The sequence below is a fragment of the Taeniopygia guttata genome, chromosome 1A (assembly GCF_048771995.1).
Source record: "Taeniopygia guttata chromosome 1A, bTaeGut7.mat, whole genome shotgun sequence".
NCBI classification, from domain to species: Eukaryota; Metazoa; Chordata; class Aves; order Passeriformes; family Estrildidae; genus Taeniopygia; species Taeniopygia guttata.
The window spans coordinates 66,107,653-66,134,615 of record NC_133025.1 but is presented as its reverse complement, the minus strand read 5'-3'; the positions used below and the strand labels follow the sequence as shown (position 1 = coordinate 66,134,615).

Here is a 26,963-nt window from a genome sequence, read left to right as displayed (position 1 = left end):
TATGCAAGCTCCTCTGGCCTTCATACAGAATTCAGATTGCCTGCAATTGCCTGCAAAGTTTGAATTAACACAATAGAAACCTTTTTCACTTGACAAGTGAATTTTTTTTTGAGTTCAGGGTTACTCCTCAGCTACACTTGCAGAAGGCTGAATTATTTTGGTGCTTTGTGTCCTGCTTTCTCATCACATCTTCTTCAAAGCTTAAGCAGCACTGGCTCTCATCCTGCCAGAGAGGATTTGGGCAGGCTGATCATCAGGTCACTGATGAAAACCCAGAAGTGCTGAGCCATGAGCAGGCAAATTGCTTTTGTCCCACATCCCATGCTCTGACTTCACACCTTTCTTCTTTTCATGGTGAAATGTGGCTTGCAACAGGTAACAAATCTCCCCAGTTAAGGGGTTTCTACAAGAAAAGTTATTTCCTGTGTCCTCATCCCTTGAAAATTTGATATCTCCATGTTTGTGACAGAGCAAGGAGCTTGGGTTTCTTTTTTCCTGTTGGAGTTGAGCAATGGAATTTTCTGTTTTGATGAAAATTCAGAGGTTTTGAAGCTGCACCTGCATGCAGCTAAAATTACTGTCTGTTTTTGAAGAGTTCATCCTGCAGCCAACCCCCAGCCAGCTCTGGTTCCTGTTTCATTCAGGACTTGAACGCTCCAGTCCTAATTCTTCAGTTCCTTAAATTTCACCCAGGCATTTACACCTGTAGGAAGTGGATTTAACAGGCTTTGCAGCTCGGTTTTTATGCTTTTCTTTGTAGTTTTTCCAATTGAAATAGTACTAGAGCAGTAAAAGCAATGAAATAAATGCCTAGGAGAGATGGGATGCAGTAGGAAACAAAGTTGTGATTCATTTTTCAACATCCAGACCTGTTCAATCTAGTTTCTAGGTTCTATTCACTTGAAAAGGGAATACAGTATACTGGAAGATTTTTTGAGAATCCATTGCAGGGAGGAAAACCAAGGATTGTACCTGCTGACAGGTGGTTTGGTTTGCAGATTCCTTTGGTGTGTACCATGTGCCAGGAGTTGTGGCTGATGAGTTTGGTCAAAAGCTGGAATGGCAGGAGGGGTTGGCAGGACAGCCTGAGTTCTGCTGTCAGCTGAACTCAGCTGATCAGGGTAATGCAGGAGAGCAATTATCCTTCCCTCCCTGTCCTCAGGCGTTCTGAAATCTGAGCAAGGTTTTCTGGCATCTCAGGGAGCTCATGCTCTGTTTCTCCACAGGATAAAAATCAAGCAGAACTCATAAACTAAGAATAATTAGAGACTTCTTAGCAGAAAGTTGTGGCTCTTGGCATCACTGTTAGAGGAGAATGTGGCCATACATCTCCCATGGTTCGCTGCTGATAAATTTCCAGAGCTGTTCCTGGGTGCTTAGGCAGCTGGCATACTCTTAAAATAAGATATTTGTGATAGGGAATTGACTGGGCAGTCATTTATCCTTCAGATTCTTGAACTCTCAGTGCAGCTGAGGTGATACAATTAGGATTTTAAATAGGGCAATGCTTCACCAAATTATTTTGGCTAAGATGACCCTGTGGAGGGAGATCAGTTTATATTTTATGCCCTCATGGCAGCTTGCCTCACCTGAGAGGCTGAGGTCTGCAGTTGTGAAGGTTTCTGGTGGAGCTCAGGGACCTCTTCAAACAGAAGTGGGCTGTGGCAATTTCATCTTGAAATTAATGAAATTTGAATAGGCAGTGTCAAGGACTGCCCTGCTCAGGGGGAAGATGCTCTCTCCAGGTCATCCTAGCACAGCAGAAATAATTCAGTACCACAGCTGGCACCCAGAAGTGCAGCAGCAGCGATAAGGTACACCAAAATCTCTGATCCAGGAAGCTGATGGGAGTGTCTAGAGCCCTGCCCTGTATAAAACATAGAGCTTATTTCCTCAGTGGTAGCTGACAGAACTTCTGTCTGCCTTTGTGCAGGTCTGCTGGAGCACACAGCCATGCCCCAGCCCCATCTGTGCGCTCTGAGGATGAAGTCACACAATCACAGAATAATGAGGTTGGAAGAGACCTCCAAGATCATCAAGTCCAACCTATGCCCTAACACCACAACTAGACTATAGCACCAAGTCCATGTGTTTGTGGCACCCACAGTGAGACCATGCTGAGGTAAGGCTTTGACAAGGTAATCTAGCTCCAAGCTGAACTGGGAGGAGCTGATGCACACCTGCATTGCTGGGGTAGGGTAGGTGTGAGCCAAAGGGGTGTGTCTGGGGTCTTGGCACGTATCCTAAAGGTCAGACACTTTGAGCAGGGACCTTGTGACATGAACACCACCTTCTTCTTGGCTCCAAAGCAAGTTAAGCAGCCAGCTGGAAGTTCTAAGGTGCCTGAATGTAGCAGTTGGTCAATAGATGAATGGCTGTGGAAGGGAAGATGAGCCCTGTTCATGCCTAATTAGAGCCCTGCCAGCTGTGCCTGCATGGCTGAGGCCTTGTGAGACCCAAGAACATCTGGTCCTCATCAAGCTGTGAGCTTTTGGCTGATGAGGAGTGTGCATTGCTCATGTGGCTGTGAGGCAGATGGCAAGAAGTGTGATGGTAGCAAAGTTCCTCTGGGAGCTCCTGGTGAAGGCAAGTGTGTCACAGTTGGTTTCTGAGCACTGCAGGCCGTGTTAGCTGCAGGAACTTTCTGCCCAGTGAATTGTTTCCCGAGGCAAACTGTGTCTGAACCAAACAGACTTTAGAGGTAGCTTGTTTTCACTCTGCCTCGATGAGATGGCTGGCATGGATAGCCACAGAAACACATCATGGCTCTGATGTTATTTATGCAAGGGATAATTGGGACTGAAACACTGGAACAGGGAACCTTAGCCTTTTCTCCAGCTTGTTCAAGAAAGCAGTTGTGATTAAAATAATGAATGAAGGAAAGAGTTTGCACTTCCACTGTAGTAATGTTCTGTATTTCACCAGACCCATTAATGCATTGAGCTTCAAATCCTGTTACTCTGGATTGCAAATAGCAGACCTTTCACTAGCTGTAGGCAGCCCTGGGTCCCTGGAGCTTTGATAAGCAGAGGGGAAAAACTAAAAGTTCAGCATCTGGGGAAAGAAGACCAGATTCCTTTTTCTGGTGAAAAATAGCAATGAAATAGCATTTTTTCTGTGTTTGCACCAGATCGTGGAAGTCACACAATATTCCCCTTGCACAGCATCGTTTTGCCTGTCTGTCCTGTCATGCTGACTCCTGCAGCTGCCTGGCCCAAGTCCCAGCCCTCCAGCAGGAGCAGAATGCTGCAGTCTGCCCTCGTATGTGTGTCAGGAAACACCAACATCAGCCTGCTTCTCTCACAATCATATTGGCTCCCATCTGCTTTAGAATCCAACTCCCCTGCTCTGTTCAAAACTCTATTTGACAATCTGGATATTAGCACAAAGATGTTGTTCAGCCTGCTCTCAAAAACAAAATGCAGAGAGGAAAGAATTTTGTTGAAATATATTAGTGGATATTACAAGCTGGAACTTGTTCCAGCCACTGTGTTCTCCATGCATCTGTCAAAAACAGTGCCTGGCTTATCTATTACAGAAAACCCCCGTGACCAAAATGTACTTCAGCTGCTGGAAACCATTGTTATTTTCCTACTGCTCACTATTTACACCAGGAGAATGAGTCCTAATTAATTTTTGTTAGGTACTTAACTGTGATTGCTCAGCACTCTCAAGGGAAGACCGAGGTCAAGAATCAGAGTTTGTGGAAGGGTTTGCTTTTTTTGAGATGCTTTCCAAAGGTTTTTCTTGCACCTGGGACTTGTCAGCCATATCCTCTTGAGCTGTGTGGAGAGAACATTATGCATGAACTTTTGGAGGAGGATGCTCCAGGATTAGAGTTTTAAGCAGTCCCCCAGGCTTTTCTTCCTATTCCCTTTTGCCTTCAGACCTGCATTTGTGTGGCAGAGATGTTAATTTGGAGACAGGCTATGACAAGTCAGTGTAGTTAAAATGTGAGTATCTTCTGAGACAAAATTCACAGCTTTGCCCTGATCAGGTGAGATTAAAGCTCTGCAGCTCAACTAAACTTAAAAATATGTATAGCTTTCTTCTTTTGGCCCAGAGACCATCTTATCTAAAACAGATGAGAGCTTATCCTTGTCTTTAGATTCTGTTATTCCTACATTTTATTCTTATAAATGAGCTATCAGAATTTAATGAAATTAACCCCTTTTAAAAGAATGGACTCTATCCTGCAGACTAGTAAGAAATAAAACTTCCCAATATTATTCAATGAATAGATAACCAGCAATGCTTCTAACACATTGAAATTAGTTTAACAAAGTGGGGATTTTAGTTATGATCTGTGATTTTCCTTTATTTTCTTTTCCTTTCAATGACATTGGAGTATTTAAATCTTGGGCTGCTTGGAAAACAGAAGTTTTACTTCTTATTTGGCATAAAATTCAAACGGGGTAACACTGTCAGAGTCTGGAGGTGGATAAAACATTTCCCAGATTTTATAGAGAGCTTGAACTTGGGATTCTGATTTCCTTCTTTCCAAGGAAAGAAGCCAGACAAGAAGTTATATGTATAGAAATATTGTAGATGTATTAAAATATTTGTATGGCTCTCATCACTAGTTTGAGTGAATAGGTTTGGATCTGAATTTCAGCTGCAGTCAGGAGTCTGGATGAAGGCTTTAATTTAGGGCCATCTTTCATTCTAAATGGCTTCCGTGGGTTTATGACCCTGCTTGGTTTTTTTTTGTTTGTTTGTTTGTTTTTTTTTTTTCTATTGGAAACTCAATACATTTCAGACACTTTAGGCAGCACAGTGATTTTAATTAGCAAAGAATAGCAGAGCTGTTTGCAGATAATGAACCTGTGGATATAATGGGAAGCTGATACCTGTGATTGTCAACCTTGACCTCCAACCATTTTTGCTTTAAGTAAAATCTTTGTGACAGCTTTGTCAAAGATCTCCGAGGAAAGGCCAAAACATAAGTATATTGTTAGTCAATGCACCATGAAAGCTTAAAAATAGAAGTTGATTTCTAATTAAAAAAAAAAAAAGGAAGAAAATATATATGCAATGTTAAGCTTCAGGATAAATTGCCTGGGGTTATGGGAAAATCTGAAAAGGCAAAAAGTTCTGTGTTGCTTCCTGACATTTGAGCAAACAGGTTTTTGCAGCTGTGTGTAATTACAAGAAGTTAGAGGACTGTTTATTTAACAATGATATATTTATACATTTACTAGGAAATACAGCATTAGTCAGAGAGGCATTAAAATATCTGTTAAGCTATCCATTATAATATCTGCAAACTGAGCCCTTAAGAAATAGTATTCCGTAGTATTCTTCCATACAGTCATTTTTCAGTTTCCTGTAAACACAGCTAGAAAGGCATAATCCAAGGGGGAAGTTCATAGAGGTTCACACAGAAACAGGGATGTGCACCTTTAAAGTTTATTTCTCTCTCTGATATAAATTTAACACCTGTTTGCATGGCAGGATTTCAGGAGTTTGGAGTGGTTTTGGTGTGTTTGTGTCACTTTTGTTATGCTGGGAAATCACAGTATCTCCATTCCTCATGGGGAAAACTGAGCTCTGGCCTGATAAATTCAAAAGGCAGAGGGGTGATTTAGATGGCCAGACCCAAGGCTGACCTGCACTTCTAGTCCTGCAGACACATTTGCAAATGAAGATTTTTTTTGTTCATGTGGAGTAATGCATGTCCTGAGTGGTTTCTGCTGTGTTATGGAAGATGAATTTGCTGTTGTGCGTTCCCTCTGTGGCCAGGACTCAGGCAGGGTTTATCTGTTGGAATCAGCTCCATGTGGAGTGCAGTGACAGCCTCAGCATTCATGAGAAAAATGTGTGGAGAAGGAGTGGATGGTGACATGACTCCAGTTTTCGCAGCAGTCCTGTGCTAAAGAGCCTTTGATGGTGATGTGATGCAGTCCCTTCCCCATGGGACCATAATCCATGTGCTGTAGATGTGCTTTTCTTGAAAAAACTGCCCCAGCTCATAGTTGATGCATTGAAAATTTCTATTCCTCCTTTAAAAGTGAAGTTCTGTTAAGTTAAAGAGCCCAGGGAACTGCAGCCAGTGTTTCAAAGTCACAGGCCAGCATCTTATGCATTTATATTGAAACCAGAAGATGGAATTTAGTTTTGATATTTTTCTTGGGTAATCTGTCTTCTTTCTTCATCTTCTTGAATTCATTTGGTGGTGCTGAAAAGTTCTGAAATTATTTCCTGGACTAGATTAATTAGTTAAGACAATGGGAGTTGTTTAGTTGACTTCACTGTGAATTAGAACGAGTCATTTATTTAAAGGCAAGATACAGCACGAAGAAGCAGTAAAGTCAACTCTCCATTCTCTTGTTCCTCCTAGAGAGACACACAGGCACTCTCACTTGTAAGCTCAGCTCTGACCTCTAATCATGAAAACAGATTGTTCTCCAGACCTTTTCATTTTATGGTCATTTGAGAAGAGGTTACTGGTGATGATGTGCACACCTTCCAACTGAAAACTGGATTAATATCATGAATTCTTCTCTGCAAGTTTTTGTAAATGAAAACCAGAGCGTATCATGGAGTATTTCGAATATATTTATATTTTTTCCTGGTTTGAAGCAGTTATATGGTGTGAAAACACAGAAAACTAGAATCATTTAGATTGGAAAAGACCCCTAAGATCATTGAGTCCCCCCAGCATTGCCAGGACCACCACTCTAATAATGTTTAAATTGCTTCCTTTTGGGAATGCCTGTGCTGTAGATTTTAGAGGTGGGGAGCAAAACAGAGGCTGTGATCAAAAATGGAGAAGCAGTGGGATGAATTTGTTATAGTGCAGCATTTTATTCTCATCCTGCAGTGCATCTTTGCCCTCCATCAGTAACACATTTAGTCTGGGTGAAGGAGGCAGAACTCCACCTGATCTACTCCCTTGGGCCACAGCTAATGACCTTATTTCTTATTTCTTTTGATGCCAGCAGTTATGGTTAGAAAAGCAGCACTGAACAATGCTGTGACACTAGAGGGGAGAAAACATAACCCCCTGACTATTCCTTTTGCTGTTACTCTTTTAGGTTTTGTTTAGGAGGGATAAAACAAATTGGAATCAATTTTATGGAGTGTCTTTAAGAATATGCCTTAAGGCTTTTGCCTCTTTCTGCTGTGGCAAATGTTACTGGGAGGGGAAACACTAGGACAGTCCTAATTTTCCCAGTAACCTCAAGTTTCATCTTATTCACTTTGGTGGCAGTGTCTTGTGCAGTCATGGTTGAATTCACACAAGGTGGTTATTTAAATGGCATGTTCTGCTTTAAAATTGTCTGCTTCTTCTCCTTAATTACAAACATCAGGATGCCTTACTCAATGACTACCCTTACCCTGCAAATCAGCCTGGATCTGATTTTCAGCTCTCCAGCAATTTTAATAAGTTAATTTTATTTTTTTAAATAATATGTTAATTTTGGCTGGACTTGATGATCATAAAGATCTCTTCCAACCCAGTCATTCTGTGAATACTGTGAATTTTCATACTGTTAAGAATCTTTTGATCTCACTCTGGCTCAGGATATGATTTTCATCATTGGTCTAGTCTTTCTCCCACTGAAGTAAAAAAAATGCTTCCATTAAATTCAAGAGGAGACAGAATTTAATCCTTTTCAAAGCAGCACCTGGTTCATAGACAGGCGTGCTGCCTGGACCCTCAGATGGAAAAACACAGTTGAGATTTTAGTTTGATAATAAACCTCTGTCTACAGTAACCCAGAGGACAGTCTGGATCTCAGTCTTAATGGTAAGGAGGATTCAGGTCTCTACTTGTCTGATGCTTAAATCTTCTGCAAAATGAATTTCTTTGCCACTTTTAAAAGAAAGAGTGATGTTTTGTAACTCTTTCTTCTCTTTGTTGCTCCCATCTCTGCATTCAGTGAAGAAAAAAACTCCTGCATAACAATTCTAATCTTCTCATAGTAGTCCTAAACTGACTCTTTATTATTTGTCTGTGTTTTCCTGGCTGTATACAGGGGTGGGAATGTAGAACATGTGGTGGACTGTTGTGAGGTTGCCCTGCTGACAGCAATATTTCTCTAAAGATGTGTTTTTACAATATATTGTCTGAATCCACACCCCAGATTCACAAGGAGGACATATTAAACTGACTCTTCCTCTAGATTCCAATAATCTTTAAAATCATGGGCAATCTTAGCTTTTCAATCCTCTTTGGTACCCAGTGGTCCTGCACCTTTTACAAACAGTTAAAATTATTATTGCTTGATATTGCTGCTTTTTTCTGGCTATTTTAATTCTGAGATTAGTCATGTGTGCTCCACAACTTCCCTGTAAAGGCAGGGGATGAGTTTTGCAATTGGCATGTTGTGATGAGACCATTTGGGACCCTGATATATTAAACAGGCTGGGGGAGGTGAGAACTGTTTTGGATTTGTCTGAAGACATCTTTGGAGCCATTCAGTGAAAACAAAATAAGGGGGAAAAATATTTTGTTTTCAGCACTTCAGTTGCGACATTGTTTGCTTCAAAATAAAATATTTCAGTTTTAGGTGACTTAAACTTCAGGCCCAGTTCCAAAGAGAAACATCTTGATTTAGGAAAGAATATTTTAGCAAAACCTTTTCATTCTTTTGATCCACTGTTCCTTCTTTGTGCCTTTTCTCCTCTTGTGTGTCTGCAGCTGCCAAAGCGGTGGCACCAGAGCTGTAGGCTGACTTTTCCTCTTTGCCACTGCATTTTTTGCATAGTTCAGGTTGCACTGTCCTCACATCACACCGAAGTGGAAGACAGCACTGAAAGCAGAGCATGGACAGTCAGTTTCCCTCAGTGCCTTCACAGACCTTGAGTCCTACCTGAAGCCACCTCCAAATGAAATAAAGAAAGGCTAACAGAAATTGCATTCAAGAAAAATTGTCTTGGAAGAGAATTTAGAAATTCTTGGCTTAAGAATGCAGCCCTACTGTGTAACTACTGGAGATGAAGGTGTTAAAACTCTTTTGGGCTTATTTTTTGGTTTCTGATTCTGCCTCTGGAGGAACTGTGCTGGTCACTGAAGGCAGTAGGAACACTTGACTGGGTAGAACACTGGTTCCAGCTGCTACAGCCCCTTCTAAAATCACCCCTCTAGGAAGATGGTTATAATTAACTGTCCTTTCTGGTGTTTGGGAAGACACTCAAATAAAACCCCCACCACTACAGAAGAACAAAGGGCTATCAGTGGGTAATGCTGATGAATGCAGTTACTGGTTCAACGGGGCACTTGTGGGAATTTGCCCAGGATTAATTTTGATTTCCCAGCACATTTGCAGGTGAAACATATTCTGAAGTGAAATAAGAGGTTAATCATCAGAAGGCAGCTGACTGCTCTAAGCAGCAGCCTTTTTCATCAATGCCTCTGATGCAAATAAAAACCCCAAACAGCCCTAAAACTAAATATAGCTTAAAAGTCCTCAAAAGCCAGTCAATAAATAGTAATTATCTCTCACAGCTGGAAGCATGTTTTGCTTTGAGTGCAACCAACAAACTGTGCTTGACTGTGTGCTGATTATTTCAATCAGGTTATAAAAGAGAATTCTATTTTGGAGCCCCTCACTTGGAAGGTGTTCTATTTCCAAACCCTTCCCTTCCTTCCCAAGCTGCTGCAGACCTGGACGAGTGGCAAAGGCTGATGTGACCCCAAAGCTGGTTTGTGATTCAGGCATTGCTGATGGGCAGAACAGCCCCACATCTCCTCCCTGTGCCCCTGTGCCACCCCTGCTCTCACCAGAGAGAGCAGAGCAGACATCCAGCATGGATCAGTCCTGCAGCTTCCACGCAGGAGTGCCACTCCTCACTATTCCACAGGGGAATCTCAGTATTTTGGGAGGGTGAGAAAGGAAGGGAAGAGACAAGAAGGCAGCTCTTACAAGAGGAGTTAAAAACCAGGCCTGCCATGTTTCATGGCACAGTGATTTTATTTCCTTTTTTTTCTTCAGACACCTCACCAGCACTGGAGAGTGGCTTAAACTGTGAGATCCTGACAAACTGATCCTAGTGCTGGCTCTCTAAAGCTGTCAAACTGAAGGGCAAGTTTGGATTTACTCTCAAAATTAACACATCAACAATCATATCAGGAAACTGGCATTTATAATGTTCCTGTGATGCACTGTCCTCATTTCGGGAAGTGAAATCGTGTTGCCCTACCAAACATCCCAGAGGAAGCCTGGGCTGGTGTGGATAATTCCCATTTCAACAAGAGTCACATTTTTCAGCATCATCTTGCAGTTCTTGGGACCAGTTTTAGAAACTACATTATCTTTGAGGCTTTGTTTATGCCTGCTAGAATGATGGATGTCTTCTGGAAAATAACATCTATTGTGATGTTCAGTCTCCATTTCTGACAGCATCTACATATCCAATAGTTTTCTCAGTGCATAAATAAAATATTGTCAGGCTCCTGTAGATGGATGTGCACTGCATGTCCATACTTCAAACTGCTACAGACCTCCCTGTGTGCAGTGGGCTGAGTTTTGAAAAAACACAACCTGAGGTGCTGCTGCAGCTTTTAGATGAATATTTCACATATCCTCATCTTCCTTCTTCCTAAATGGGCTGGTTGAAATTGGTCTTGGTATCTCTGGTAAATTAGAGAAAGCAAAGAGGCTGCCAATTGTTTTAGTTATTAGTTAAGCAGATCTCTGTTTAAGTAGACTGACAGACACAAGGAAGAAATTTTGAAATCCCAGGAGGGATATTTTATGTTGTATGTTGTTTTTTTTTTCAAACAATGGACTCTTTTTTGGGAAGCCATTTACATTTTCATAACTAACATTTTAGGATGCTGAATGAAGCTTTTCAAGTAAAAGGCTATCATTAAAAGGACTATGAGGTGGTGCCACTTAGAGTGTGCACCTGAATTATCCTTGAGAACCATAAGAATTGCTTTATTTAAGTGGTTCCTTTCCTTTTCCTTCCCCCTTTCCCCCTTTCCCCTTTTCCCCTTTTCTCCTTTTCCCCTTTTCTCCTTTTCCCCTTTCCCCCTTTTCCTTTCCCCCCTTTTCCTTTCCCCTTTTTCCTTTCCCCCTTTTCCTTTTCCCCTTTCCCCTTTCTCCTTTCCCCTTTTCCCCTATTCCCCTTTTCCCCTATTCCCCTTTTCCCCTATTCCCCTTTTCCCCTTTTCCTCTTTCCCCTTTTCCCCTTTTCCCCTTTTCCCTTTTACCCCTTTCCTCTTTTCCCCTTTTCCTCTTTCCCCCTTTCCCCTTTTCCCCTTTCCCCCTTTTCCTTTTCCCCTATTCCCCTTTTCCCCTATTCCCCTTTTCCCCTTTTCCCCTTTTCCCCTTTTCCTCTTTCCCCTTTTCCCCTTTTCCCCTTTTCCCTTTTACCCCTTTCCTCTTTTCCCCTTTTCCTCTTTCCCCCTTTCCCCTTTTCCCCTTTCCCCCTTTTCCTTTTCCCCTTTTCCCCTTTTCCCCTTTTCCTCTTTCCCCCTTTCCCCTTTTCCCCTTTCCCCCTTTTCCTTTTCCCCTTTTCCCCTTTTCCCCTTTTCCCCCTTTTCCCCTTTTCCCCTTTTCCCCTTTACCTTTCCTTCTTTTTTTTTTTTTTTTTTCCCTTTTCCTTAGTTTTGTTTTTCAGGATTCATATAAGGAGTAGATTCTTGCTTTGTCAAGACCACAGAGGAATTGGATAGATGGAGTTGGATGGTCACAGGTTTAGGTAGCCCTAAACATCACAGAACTGTGCTGGAATGTAAAAGTATGATATAGAGCAGGAATTAATCCCAGTAGAACAAGGCTCTCCCGAGATCAGTGTGGAACAACATATCTTGGTGTCATTCAGATGCTCTCCTGAGGCTGCATTTTTGGCAGCTGCACACTTTGGCTGGTTTTTTTGTTTTTCCAACTGTATATGGACTTCTTTTGTTTCAAATTAATCTCTTGATTGGCTGCAGATGCACACCAAAATGTCCTTTGTTTTAGTGTACATTTTCAAGTGACTAATGATTAGTGCCGGTTGGAAACTTTTCCGTTGCAGAGATTTGACAGACATTTGTGGTTACAGCAAAATTGATATTTTCTGTGGAAATGCATCGTTTTCGCCAAGGAGAAAAAAAACCACCAAAAAACATTTCTTTTTTTGTCAAGTCATCCTGAAATCCATGGTTTATTTTAGGTCAGCTGCTTAAAGAGCTCAAAGCTGTTGATTGTTTCAGGGCACTACTTAAGGCTTGTTTTTTATGACTGCTTATATTTGTTGCTCCAGGTTCCATTAATCAGCCTGCTTCATCCATCAGTATCTCGTGTTGGAGATGGCAGGATAGCAAGCTGGGAGCTGTAGTAGCTGGGATGCCTTCAGAGGCAAAAAATATCCCACAGAAAATTATGGATAATAATTATGGAAATTATTCCTCCTGTGGGGGGAAGTGCAGAAGTGCAAGAGCGCCAAGTTTGCAGTTACAGCTTGGGAGGGGTTGGGGGGCTTTGTGTGCAAAAAGGAGTTGTGAGAAACATAGTTTCCTTTGGAAAGCATTTCTATCCAGTCCATAATTGATAACTCTTAATAATTTGATGCTATGTTGAATGAAAATCTCATTCATGAGCCTCCTGTTATCATCTGTAGTTTGTAACACTTTATTTCTTTTTGCAGAGGTGCTTTTGTGCTCAGCTTTAAGGCTTAAAAAACCAAAACCACAATAATAATAAATGCTTTTGCCTCTTTTAATTTGAATTCTGAGGGTATTTTTATACAGCCTTTAAGATTCCCTCAAGTCTCATTTTTCAATCCTCTGTGTACAAGTACAAAGGCTTAAAACCTAACCTTGCACTAAGCAAATACAAGACCATTAAGTAATTACTTGTTTTCAGGAACTGTGATTCTGAGGGAAAAAAAAAACCAACCAGATTACAAGACTATCACTGGTATATTGAGAACTGGGTAAATAAGGGATAACAATAGTGGAATTCTGATTTTTGCAGTGGCTGCCGCCTCTATGACCATAAGTCATTAAATATTCACAAAAGTGAATAAATAAGCTGCCTAATGTCGTATTCCCCCACGATTTGAGACTTGATCTAAATAAAAAATCCTAATAGACATAATAGCCACCCTCCCACCTTCTTAAACATCTGCCCCAGCATCATGCAATTGGAGCATGGAGAAAACAGAAGGCATGCACTAACCAAATGTAATTCTTGTGAAACAGGGACATAAGGAGATCAGATTGGTAACTGGGCACATCAAGGATTTAATATTATCTGAGTACACAGTCCATGCTTATGCAGGCACTAATAACCTCACTTAATTTCTACAATATCACTCAATTGTGAAGGGATTAGAAAAACCTCTCCTTTGTACCCAATAGTGTGCACACATAGGGGCTCTAACTTATTAAAGCTAATTTTACAATTAGAGAGCACACTGAATCTGTGAATTAGCCCCATAATGACAGGAACAGATGTCACTTGCTGTTGAATGAGCAACACAAAATATCAGGAGTGTACTGTGCAATGCTGCCTCATGCTTTCTGACAGCCAACTCGACCTCCCTGAAGTCAGCCTGCTCCTTAAAAACCTTTTCCTAGTGTTTGTCTAGCCAGAGGCAGATTGCAGTGGTGACAGAAGGCACCCCCACTGCAAATCCTAACCCCTTCCATCCCCTTTCCTCAGGCTGCCAGAAACCCTGGGCAGACCCTGCTCATTGTAGTCATTCCCCTCCAGGGATGTGTCAAACAGAGAATCAAAGTTAATTCTCCTGAGGCCGCTCTTGGACCAAGCCACATGCAGACCTAATCCTAATTACATAATTTTCTCTTGTCAAACATAATTTTGCTGGGGCAAGATGTTATTTATACCTCACAAGAATGTGATTTTTAATAAGCACTAGGTGAATTTAAGGCAGAGTTGTGGAAGGACTCTTGTTCCCACAAGCGTGATGCCAGAAAAAATCACATGAAGGTTTGTACAGGAAGGGTGAAAGGTTTGAACAGATCTATTTTACTGTGATTCCAAAGAGAAAAGTGAAAGCATGATGACTAGGGCACAAAGGGGGAACAGTCTGCAGGTTCCAGGGCAGATATTGCTGCTGCTTTGGTGCTGGGAACAAAAGCACCATTTAATTAATGAGCAATATAGGCTTGGGAGGGTTGAAATGTTATGTATAATATAGACATGCACTGTTGGCAGCACATCACTAAAAATGTGCAGAGGGTGAGTTGATAGCTGAAAAAGTATCTGAGATAACCTGGTGGAAAATCAGCCCTGCAGTGGTTCTTCAGCATCCTCAACACCCTTGGAATGCTGCTGTAGAAGGATAGTTCCATTTTTTTCTCCTTCCTCACAGCTTCACAGCAGAAAGTGTACAGGAAAATTTCCACCAAATATCATGTGACAGTTTGGTACTGGGCAGCTTTTAATTGAGAGGTGCTAGGGTGTGAGAGATTCCAAGAGATGGAACTGTCATTCCCAATCTGTTCACACGATTACATGGATATGGGTAGTCTCATAATCCAGGTCTACCTTTTGTGAGCAAGTCAGGGTCAAATTGCTTCTCTGATACCCTGAAACAGGGAGTAATATTTTTCTTCAGGGTGGCCTTTGCAGCACTATAACATGTGATGGGAGGGGCTTGAGGTTTGCTGGCCATACAGACCCTGTTCCCCTTCTTTCTGGGTTTGGTGCAAGTGATTTTGTGAGGAATTAAATTAAATCAAGTGAAAGCATCATGTTCTCTAAAGGAACAGCAGAAAGCCAGCACAGTATTTGCAAACCATGTACTCTTGTTGAGCCTCCAGCTTGTTCAGAAGGGCTTTTCTGCTCTAATTCATCTGATTTGCTTTGGTGAATCAAGCAATTCTGTGCCTTTACAAGTGTTCCTATGGACACAAACAGGGTGGCCTTGGATCACGTGTGAGTTAAGAGACTGAGTTTTTGAGAAACAATAGATTGATTAAGATAGAAGCATTCTGATCATGTCCCCTGAAGCATTGGGCTTCAAGCTCTGTGATTAGCAGTCTTGACTAAATAGTCACCATATACTCATTTCTTATTTTGGAAAGCTCCATTTCCCCTCCAGAAGGGGAGGAAAGGAGTGCTGAAGGGCTGGAACATATCTTTTGATTCCAAGGGAAATTTGAAGGCACGGTCTCTGGGATTTAGCCTGTCCAGGGTTAGGTTTGTTGCAGAGGCATGTCCCTTTTGGGGCACTGCATCCTTGCAGCACACCTGTCCTTATCCCTGTTACTGGGGGAAGAAAACTCATTTTTTCCTGGCGGTACATGGGTGAGCTTGGTGAGTGCACATATAAGATCCTGGCTGTTTTCAAGCTGATTTGCTTTATAATACGATGCATACACAGTTTGCATCCTAGTGCTGGGAAGACTATGAGGTTTCTACCTGCTGAGACTGCTACCAAACCAAGTTCTGCATTTAATTTCAGCAGAGCCACTCTGGCTCTGTAGCGTCTCTCACTGCGAGCTCCGGCGGGCGGCATAAACAAATGGCTTTTTGAGCGCTATTTTTACACACCTTTAGGACAAACAGGGGAACAATTCCCGGTGCTCTGCAGTTCCAGCGGGGTTTTCACCCCCAAGCGCTGCCGGGCGGATCCGGGTGCGATGCTCCGTCCCCACGAGAGGGCAGCCGGGACCCGCCGCTCCCGGTCCCGCTCCCGGTCCCGCTCCCGGTCCCGCTCCCGCTCCCGCCCGGCTCCGCGGCACCGACCCCGGCAGCTGCTTCATCCCACCCTGCCCCAGCTCAGGATGCTCTGTCTGCCTGCCCACCCGCGGCTCTGCCTAAAACCCGCTGCTGCTCGGTAGGAAACCCAAAATCGGACAGGCTGCCCTATAGCAGCAGCCTGTTCTTGTGCCTAAGGGCAGCAGTTCTCCGGTAAACTCAGAGGAGTAAGTTTGAGGGAGTTGGGGTTGTTTAGCCTGGAGAAGAGGAGGCTCAGAGGTGACCTTATTGCTCTCTACAGCTCCTGAAGGGAGGTTGCAGACAGGTGGGGTCGATATCTTCCACCTGGCAGCAACTGGCAGAACAAGAGGACACAGTCTCAAGCTAGGTTTAGGCTGGATATTAGGATATTAGGAAAAAAATTTTCACTGAAAGAATAATAAAATACTGGAATTGTCTTCCTAGGGAGGTGGTGGAATCACCATCTCTGGATGTGTTTAAAAAGAGACTGGACTTGGCACTTGCTGCTATAGTCTAGTTGTGGTGTTAGGGCATAGGTTGGACTTGATCTTAGAGGTCTCTTCCAACCTCATTATTCTGTGATTCTGTGAGTATTCCATCTTGCTAAAAAAAGGGACAAGACTGAGTCGCTTTGAATTTCGAAGTTTAAACAGTGTTTATTCTCAATTCAACAGGCAAAGTATAGAGATTTGCCTGCTGGCTCTGTCGTACGTGCTATTGGTTATGGCAATCACTCTGTGATGACTTTGAATTTGGGTAATGCATTTTCAAAAAAATAAATACAAATTATAGATTCAGAAATATTTCATGATAAGCTGTATATCAAATATTTCCAGTCCTCTACTTTTGGTTTGTTTGGTTTCTCTTAACTCTTCTATCTGTGGTTGAAAAGCACAACTGCTGGAACCAGAAAGAAATCGGAAAGATTCACCAAATTAGAATATACAAGATCCCTGTAATTTCTTGGGAAAAGATTGATGAAACCTCAGATTAACTGCCTAAAGGTTTCAATCTTAATTAGTCATCAGTCTGCTGTCAAGGTGTCACAGAAATAAATGCCTGGATGAACAGACATAGAATGGTTAGGGTTGAAAGATATCTTAAACATCATCCAGTTCCAGTCCCCTGCCATGGGCAGGGACACCTTTCACTGTCCCAGATTGCTCAGAGCCCCATCCAGCCTGGCCTTGGATGCTTCCAGGGATCCAAGGGCAACCACAGCTTCTCTGGGCACCTTGTGCCAGGGCCTCACCACCCTCACAGGGAAGAATTTCCTCCTAATATCTGAGCTAATCTGTTGCCTTTTCAATTTAAAACTGTTCCTCCATATCATATTGCTACATTCCCTTTGGACAAGTCCCTCTCCAGCTCTCCTGCTGGTCTCCTTTAGTCACTGAAAGGTGCTCCAAGGTCTCCCCAGAGCCTTCTCTTCTCCAGGCTGAACAGCCCCAGCTCTCACCATTCTCACAGGACTGGTGCTCCAGCTCTCTGATCCTTCCTTTCTGCTTTGAAATAGTATTTTACAGCAGGAAGAATTTCATCTTTAATATTCTTGCTGTTTTTTGGGAATTTTTTGTGGGTTTTTGTTGTTGCTCTTTTTGTGCTTTTTTGTTTGGTTCATTTTGGGTTTGGTTTTTCTTTTTCTCCCCACAGGGAACGTTTTTAGATGGCTTACCTGGCCAAGATGACTGTCAAACCTGAGGACTGTAATATATTAGCAATAGGTAGGTGAGGAGAACCTCAGATATTTTTTGTCTCAACAAAAGAACAAGTTGTACATCACGAATAAGACACCTGATGTTACTTTTTCTGATCTGTTTTTTAATTTTGCTAGAAGTTTTTGAAAAAGCCTGACAGTGATTTTAAAGCTTTGCAGGACTTTGTATCTTCAGAAACAGGAAGGTAAACTTTGAGGCTATGATAAGGCTGCAGAAACACAGCAGAGAGTTTAAAATAGTGAACATGTTCCATGGCCTGAAGGCAAGATTGACATTAAATCTTCTTCATTTTGCCTGTGAGTTCCCTGGGCAAAGCCTTTCTTTCTTTGTGTTCTGTAGTGACTCACAGGAGGAACCCCAGCAGGGCTGGAGCTGTTTGTGATCTTGTAATAAGCAAGATCAAGAGCAAAGCACATCGATATCAGGTGTGCTCTCCAGTTCAACAGCATTGTGGCTATCTTGTCCTGGGTGAGACACTGTGGCAAGCACAAGACACAGAATAATTTTGATTAATATATGGAGATTTACATGAAAAAAGGCCATCAATATGTATAGAAGTTGCAGACATATTAAAAAACCCTTTTTTTGTTTTTCATTGTGGAAGTTTGATATTTTAAGAAAAAAATATTATCTAGCCTTTTTAAAATGTTTTCATCAAACTTTTAAATGCTCCAGAGATTTGTAATCACGTTTTAATTCATCTTATCCTTTCTGTAGCTTTCAAGAAGCTTTTTATTTTTATTTTTATTTTTTTTTTAAGCTTCCTAGTTTGGTTTCTCCATTTGCAAAATGTAGATAACCCTGTTAGGAAGGGCCATGTGGGAGTAAAATCCATTAATCCATGAATGATTTTGGGGTCTTTATATGAAGGTTGTGAGGGCAGTGTAAGTACTGAGATGTAAAGAAATATGAAACTTTCTGCTGCAAATATCTCTACTTTTCTCTGTGTTTCATTAGTGAGCACTCAAAGATGACCTCAGATCCTGTTGGAAACAACTGTTGAATGACTCCCTGTTTTAGGAATAAGGAAATTTCCCAGAGAGCAGTGACAATTCACTGTCTCAGGCTTCAGAGATGGAGCTGATCAGGGAGGCTGATGCCCTGTGAAGGCTGACCCAGAGCAGAGGCTGGACAGAGTTACAGAATAAAGCAGGGATTTATTCAAAGGATCTCCTCCATGGATCCACCTTGGGCAGCACCAGAGCCCAGCCAGGGCTGCACCCAGGATGAACCAAAATGGTCCCAAAATGCACGAGTGCTCATGGGGGCTCTCACTGGGATCAGTTCTGCTCCATTGGCACCTTGGAGTTCATTATCCCATTCCAGCTTTAGCCCAGGCAGTCCCATCCTGCTTGTTTTTCTCTCTCCAGCCCACATTGTTTGTGCTCTTGGGGCTGAGGTTTGGATCATTTGTCCTTGGTCCCCAGCTAGAGAAGGAATTGTTTTGTCTCCCTATTCTGTGCAGAGAGCTCAGCATCCCCTCATATGAAGCCCTGACACACTAAAGCAGCACAGAATCTGAAAAACATAAAAGCTAAAACCTGAGGCATCGAGGCTTCAGGAGATGACTGAATGAACTCATAGTGACTGGATTATTCTCCCCTGCTCTGGAACATCTGCTGATGATTAAAAAAAAAGTATTAAAAAAACCTCCAAAGCCTGTTTGCTGTGCCTGGTAGGAAGCCAATACAGGCTGTTTTTGTGTCACCTTTAGGGGATGACAGAGGCTAATTGCTTGACTTCAAGAAAAATTTTTGCAGTGAAGTGATGACACAGACATAGTGTTGATCTACAATATTCTTTTTTTTTTTCCCCCCAGAACTTCTCCCTTTTCTCCTTTAGGCATAGCACTAAACCTTACAATTCAAATCTGAACTCCAAGTTTATTAAAATATGAATTAATACGTAGAATTTTCACACGGGACATTTCCAGAATTGGCATCTCCTCCTTCCCCTGACCAGGTTCTTTTCTTCTGTTTGTTTCTCCAGTGAAATTTATAAGCCCATGTTTTTGCCATGGCATGCTGTCATTTTGGAAATGACTGGGATTTCATATACCTGAAGATTATGGCTTTGGATAAAGAGGAAATAGACTGCCAAGCAAACAGAACCTTTTGTGTTGGAAACAGATGAGTGCAACGTGAACTGAGGATGCAGAATCTAATTTGTGGTGGGAATTTTCCCAGAACTGGAAAGGCAGGAACTCAGGATATGGTCTCCAGGTCTGTTCCTGACACAGTCCTAAGGATGATGGATATGGCAGGCCACGCCACAGTCATCTATTGTCTGCAAGTTTATTTAGAAGGAAAAAAGGAAGTGAATGAGATATAAGTGATATCTGACATTAGCCTTTGAAAATGAAAAATATTTAAGATTACTGAAGTTTGACTTCTTACATGAATTTCAGTTTTGCCTTCTATATTCTCCTTTTGTCTTTTTTTTCCCCTGCCTCCCTAGCTGAAAGTCTCTAGCAATTTTGTCAGAAGAAAAACTTGGAAAAAAATCACAGAAGTGTTCACATCTGCATGCAAATGAAGGTAGTGAGAGTCAGTTGGCATGGAAATGAAGAAAACACGTCATCTGGAATAAATGCAAATATATGTTTTAAAGGCCAACCTTAACTATTTTGCTGCTGATCAAAAAACGAAAGAAAACTGAGATGCACAATGGAGGAAGGAGGAAAATTTGCATTGGTTCTTATCTTTGTGAAGCCAGTGAAAAATACCTGTACATCTGAGTGGATAGCTTCCCTGAGTTTTTGTTTATGTTTCTTTATGGAGAATGGAGGAAGAAAAAGGAAAAATACTAGAGGAGAAGGGTGTATCCTTTGGACTGAATAATTAGTGGTTGACACTAGAATTTGAACAAAGCATCCAAGCTCAACAGAAAAGCCAAAACCCTGACACTCCTAAATTCTGCTAAGAGTTAAGGGTACAGAAGAGTTAAGGGTACCTTTCTCTCAGCTGAGTTTGAATACTGGAACACAGAAACAAAAATCACATATTTAGCCACAGCAGCACTTTAAGTGGATGGATTGAAGGAAAAGATGGACTTGAATGATAAAAATTCTTTTCCAAGGTGGGAAGATCAAGTGTGCTGTGTTTCTTCTAAGATATTCCCACTGTATGTAAGTTACCACTGCCTGTACAAGAAACTGGGGTTAAAAGCTTGGAGATGAGAAGATCTCAGCCATGACTCATGCTCTGTAGTACAGTGAAAGAATTAAAATAATTATGGATCCTGATAAAGAATCAACCTTAAATAATTATTTGAATGACCTTATTAAGCTCTGTTGTTATGATATACCTGTCTACAATGGTTTTGGTTGCTTCCTGGGTCAGTATTTTGTTAATTAATCATAGTTTATTTGGCTTTTGCTGTTGTTTTTATTAGTATTGTGGTTGCAAAACTTTGAAATATAACTCAATGAAGACAAATGAGCTGTTGTGAATAAGATATGAAGGTTACTTGGTTTGAATCATATTTGGAAGAGTGAGTTTGGCTCATGAGCTGCTATGACCCAGATTTCCATTAGATAGGGTTCATTTTAAGGTAGCATGAGAACTAAATGTTTTCTTTAATGCTGGCAAGATAGTGGTTTTAATATGCAAGAACCACCTCACTGCACTCTGAGGGAAAATTTTCTTCATTGTCATCAAGATGTTTTTATTTTTAAAATTTATATATATAATAACCATGTGTGCTTATGTGCATTTAGAAGTTAAAACATTATTTCTATTGTAAAAATTGGATTTGTTAAGGAAGAAAAAAGTTACAGTAGGCCATGAAAAAATAGTACCCCATAAAGAACATCAAATACACATCAAGGACAAGTTCTTGGATGAACTTTTTCTGTGCTGCTCGTTGATCTTATGTTGTGAAAAGTTCTGGCAGTTTGTGAAGCAGAGAACAGATAAGTTTCCTGTAGTCCTATGAGGTGTCATGGCTATTGGATAACAACATTTCTTCTAATTACAGCTGAACATGTTAGTGCCTTGTGGTCAGTGTGACTTAAAAAGGAGAAAATGGAGATGCCAGGTCTTTGTGCATAGTTATTGGACTGTTTTATGAAGAGAGAATTATTAATGAGAACATACTGTGTCACTGAAGTTATCAGAGGTCTTTGTTAGTTGGGTTTGATTTGTCTTTTTTTTTTATTCCTTTTTTTTTTTTCTTAAATGCTGCCAGGAAAAGAGATGTACATGGATAATGAGGCATTGCATCAAAATTATTTCTTAAGCATAATTAGTTGCAATGAATATTGTCAAGAGTGGTTAGTTGGAACACTTGATTTTTAAAACAACACCTTTTCTCACACACCCATAGAGCTGTACTCAAGAAAAATCTGTGGTCCCACTTGTCTGTTTTACAAAAAAGCCCAGAATGCTGCCTTGAGTTCCCCTTACTTTGAATTAGGATTTAGGAGCTTGCACAGGCTGCACTGCAAAGCATCTCCTCGATCATAACCTTGCCATGCCAACCCCAAAAACTGCCCTGGAAAAACCGTGGGTCCTATGGAGCGATTCGTGTCAAAAAGTTATTTTTGTGGGCTCAGATCTGCGGACTGATGCGTGCCAGGAAGCACAGCCAGGATTTTGCCTGTGTGCCACCACCTGACAGTGAGGTTTGGGTGGAATAGGAACCCTTGGTACCCTGCATCAGGCTTCAGGGCAGACAGGCTGCTCAGGGATGTGCAATTTTTACAGGGACTTCAGGGAGCCAGAGAGAAATTTGATAAGAGGATCCACGTTTACCCCTGAAAGAATTTCCTACCAAGGTTGTTGACACAGAAACCAAGAAAGAAAGAAGGATAAATAAGAGAAACCTGCAGCTGCTTATTCCAATGAGCATTTTGTTTGTCTTTCCTGACCAATGGGTAAAGTGTAAACTTGCGAGTTTTGTAGGAAAGTATAAAAACAATGCATGCTGTAATAAAAACAGTTTGAAGCCTTCTGAAAATGGAATGTTGCTTTGTATTGTCTCCATCTCAACTATGACAATCAGGATCTGGGGAGAGAGGGGCAGCAGAGCCAGGTCAGTCACTGGCATTTTTAGCAGTGCAGCCTAAAGGGCTTTTGAGGCACAATTCCCTTTTTTGGGTCTGCAGCTGGCTTGGCTTGCTCTCAGCTGGAAAATACAGGGATGGATCTCATGTTCGGACTTGTCCTTGGAGGAAAAGATTTTAAAAATAAGTCAAGGTATGATCACAGTTCAAAATCATTATTTTGTAATAAATTTCACATAGATGCTTGGCTTACATTTTATCTCATGCTAGTTTTGGATATAGATTAAATTAAAAAGTGTGGAGGCAGGTTTGCTGTGCAATAAGAAAGTCCATATGGTGAGTTACAGCCAAGCTATTAGTTACAGCCATTTCCTAATATTAGACAAGCTCTTCCATACCTTCTCTCCTGAGAATGGTAAAGCACACAGATCACCAGAGCTGTCAGTCAGGCTCTTTCATCCTATGGCTCTCTGGTGTTGCTAAAAATGTTTTATTTTTTGATCATGAATTGAATGTGATGAGCTGAAAGCCATGGTGAAACCCATGGTCTGAATCTTCAAGCTGCTCACACACCCAGTGAGGGAGAAGAGTTCCTCTTACTGCAACCTCTGGGGGTAACATTCATCCTGAAAATAGCACATCAGGTGTTTAGGTAGATAAAGAGCTTGTTTATACTGTAGGTCTAAAACACCTGAGGAATTGAAGGTTAGAATGCAATCACAGGTAAGTGTAGCTGATGAGAAAACCATTTACTCTTAAATGGCAGCCCAGAGTATCTATTAGAGAAAAAGATTGTGGTCTTTTTCCCATCAGAAATATTGAAACACATCAAAACAAACATTTTGTGTCTCTCCTGAACACCTTTCAAAAACTATTTTGAAGGGTGAGATGGGAGAGAGGAAATCTCCTTTTCTATTTCTCTTTTCAAGGAAAAAAAAATGCCTAAAGAAAAAGGGATTTTTCATTTTCTCTTTCCTACAGATTTCTATTTCAGACTTTTGCTTTCTTCAGCCTTTCCTTTAAAAAAGAAGGACAAATAAGTGGTAAGGAATAAAATATCATAAATTCCATGTGAAGAATTGTAAGGTTTGCCTTTCTGCAAAATGTGTTTGAAGAACATTTTCAGAGCAAATGCAATGGTGTCATTTTCTTTTGACCTGTGGTCTAAACTGATGTTGAAATCTTGAATTCTTTGTTCAAAAATTGGCTGAATTAACCAAAATAGCCTTGCCTCATGCAACATGTGGAAGTAACACATTTCATCCTGTCAGTTTTTCAGTTCTAGTAGCTTGCTATGTGAGGCTTTGTGTATATGCAAAATTTCCTAACTTGTCAAGTGTGTGTTGTGGTTTTTGTATGCTTTTGTACAATTATAAAAGTTTGGATATCAAAATGAGTTTCTTCTTGCTTGTAGCACTGAAAACATCCTGGGTTGATCCAATGTACAGGAACTATTTAGCTGAGAGTCCTGGAAAATTGAGTGATTATTTGTCATTTCCTGTCACATTCACCTTTTTTCTTTAAGGGTAACAACTTTACTGGCAAACATCTTATAAGCAGAGACTCCAAAAAAGTGAACAGCTCCCAGTTTCAGGAAGGTCTTTGATTCTTACTTGCTGAACCTAGCAGTTTGAGGTTATATCAAAGCAAATTTAATACCAAAATGAATTTTGTTGTGGTAGATACAGCTGCTTTTGGCTGCGAGGACAAAATTCTTCAGAATATCAAAGAGGATTTAGTTGTCCAGAAACCTGTGCATAACTTGGTTTTTAGAGATTGGAATTCATCCAATTTCTACACATCAGTCTCTGGTTCAGTCTAAAATGCCTTGAGATCCTCTTGATCATTACTAAGTGGACATGCATACAGCAGAAAGATCGAGGATGGAAATAAAGTCATAACAAGTATAATAATTGATACTACAGCATGAGAGAGAAGAGGTGAAGTTTCTGGCTGTATGAAAAGATGGGTTTTGATAAGGGAGCTCAAGAATGTCCTAGGGAGGGTATTTACACGCTGAGAATAGCAACTAAAGACCTATATTTAGGAGCCCAACAGATTCCTGAGATGTAGCTCAGTAATTATTTTGCATGTTATTCCATGGTCACATTCTTAAAAATGCATCTGATATTGGATACTAGAAATGCCAGCTGTCATGCTGCCATAATAACTGTAATTAATTGTCAGTATTGTTCCTCTACTGACCTCAGAGCACTTTGTGAATATCACCAGTGTTACTGTCCCAAGTGGGAAAGTATCCTTTTTTTAAGGAAGCTTTTTGCTGTACTTCTTAACCTGCACAGTTTGATTTCAGCTTTTTGTTCTGCTGTAGAATTTTTTCTGCCCATCTCTCCTTACCCTCTTATGAGTGAATTCAGTGCTTTTTGACCCTCAGTGCCATTTTACCTGCTCCTCAGCTCTGTGATTAAGCTACTTTTACAGTACTCAGGTTTAAGTAATACAAAATCTGGTGTCTGTGGTCAGACAAGGAATGTTTAGGCCTGGGTAAATATCCTGGCACAGATGGGAATGCTTTCCTAATTTACATCTGAGAGGATGAAATAAGATGAAAAGAGATTTGGTGAAGTTACTTGTGGAGAGTGACACATCTACTCTGCAGAACCTGCTGTCATCTTTATCAGCTGGTGAGTGTTTAAAATGAAAAAAGGGAGTGATTATCTATAGAATCAGAACCAGCAGAATGGGAGCATGTAAGTGGATCTGAATAAAAATTATAATATATATATATCGATATAATTTGCTCCTATCACAGTTTAATTTTTTCTTTAATAATGAAATTAAGATAGTATAAATACTTGTCCTTCTGTCCAATAAAATTCAACACAGTCTAATTTCACAGGTGTTTTTTGGCTATTAGGTACAATTTATGAGGATTTTCAAGATGATTTTTTTTTCACCTGCTGTGATTTCTCAGCCTGAATGGACTAGTTAGTCTCTGGAAGTGTTCAGGAGTCTACCTGGAAGATCAAGACAACCAATCTTTTTATGTATACTGCTTGGCATCCCAAAACTTGTCCCTCAGGGTAGGCTTTTCTTCAATTATGATGGGAACTCCTCGGTGTCCATATCATAAATTGAGGATTTATTGCTATCATTTTGTCTGTTACTTTTTGTGGTTAACAGTGTTTACAGCTGCTTTACTCTCCAGAATAACCCATCCTTTCAATTCACTTTCCTGATACTGTAGAAGACCTTTCCATTGGAATAACTGGCCTGTTTAGGACCCAGGCACAAAATTCATCATGATATTTTGGTTCTAAACAGGTGCTGGTTTTCAGCCTGTGCCCCCTCTCCAGCTCAGCACACACATTCTGTTAATTTACACTGTTAAAATATTTGATGTACTGATGATGTACTGCATACTCTTAATTTCTGTTAATTTTTGGATTGATTAAGGACACAGGTGAGGTACAAATGCTGTCAAAACCTTTTCATTCATACTCTCTTGTTTGGCACCACCTGTTCTTTTGGTGTATTTAGTATTTCTGAAAAGTGTCAGGTAAGTGGTGTAGAGTCTTCCAGGTGCTCCCAAACCCTCCTGACAATGTGTTTCCCAGCTCTTATTGTAGAATTTGCTTGCTGAATGGCTTGTTTATAGGGAAGAGGTGTAGGAGCAAGGCAAAAGGAGATCTGGATTTTCTCAGCTGAGACTCCAGCTTAGGCTAAAGTGAATTCTAACAGAAATAATTATTGCCATCATCTCCAAGTGTTAAATAGTGGTCTGGGAGAGATCTGTTGTCAAGCAAACCATTGAATCCACCTTTAAAAATCTATAATTCTTATAACAATTTAGGGAAAATCTTAGTTTTGTACTTTGAAGTGGAAAATAGGTCAGGAAACATAATCTTATGAGGTTGTGTGACATAATATATTGATCCAACCTCAGAGGAATTTGTACTGGCCAGAAGGCAACAGCCAATTTCTCTGGGAAAAAAAGAACATTTACTAGGATTAGGAGAATACACAAATGGGGGAAAAAAGGCTGTATTTCTGGAGCAGATTTGATGCCAAGTATTTATTCAGAGTTTTCTTTAAAATTTCAGAGCAACTATCAAATTACTCCTCAGTTCCAATTTGGATAGCTTTTATCCCTGGTGGACAGTGCAGTTTAGAAGCCAGGATGTGCAGTGAAAGAGCATTTGTGATAAGAACCTCCTCTTTGCCCCAGTTCCTAGCAGCACTCTGGACACCTAAAATTTTATATAAACCAGGTGAGGTTAAATCATCTCTTCAGATGTAATTGTCCTGGTTTGCTGTTCTAAAATCCCATTAATTTCTTGTCTAGAGCTCTAACAAATGACAACCTTTAAGCTTGTTTTGCCATAAAGCAGAGGCCCAATGCACTGGAGTAAATTCCATTAGAGTTCACCTACAAGGTTTAGGCTTGTGGGTTGTAGGAAACTCCTTTGTAACAAATCTTTCTATTTTCAAGATGCTGCTTTACTTCCTTCAGTTAAAAAGAGAAGAGTTGGCTGTAGCTTCCATTCATTAGGTATCACACATTTCACATCTGATTTCATGGGGGAACTGTTAAAACATCTGAAATAACACTTTGGAGAAATATTATTTGTGAAATGTAGCTATTTTATG

At 40.8% G+C, this 26,963-nt stretch overlaps 1 long non-coding RNA gene across 1 annotated transcript; it reads left to right on the top strand.

The window, feature by feature from the left end:
- The first annotated feature begins 1,889 nt into the window (after nucleotides 1-1,889).
- LOC140682255 (uncharacterized) lies at nucleotides 1,890-23,880 on the top strand. The gene is made up of 3 exons (XR_012053744.1): nucleotides 1,890-2,122; nucleotides 17,283-17,353; nucleotides 19,337-23,880. It is a non-coding gene; the product is annotated as an uncharacterized lncRNA (long non-coding RNA).
- The last annotated feature ends 3,083 nt before the right edge of the window (nucleotides 23,881-26,963 follow it).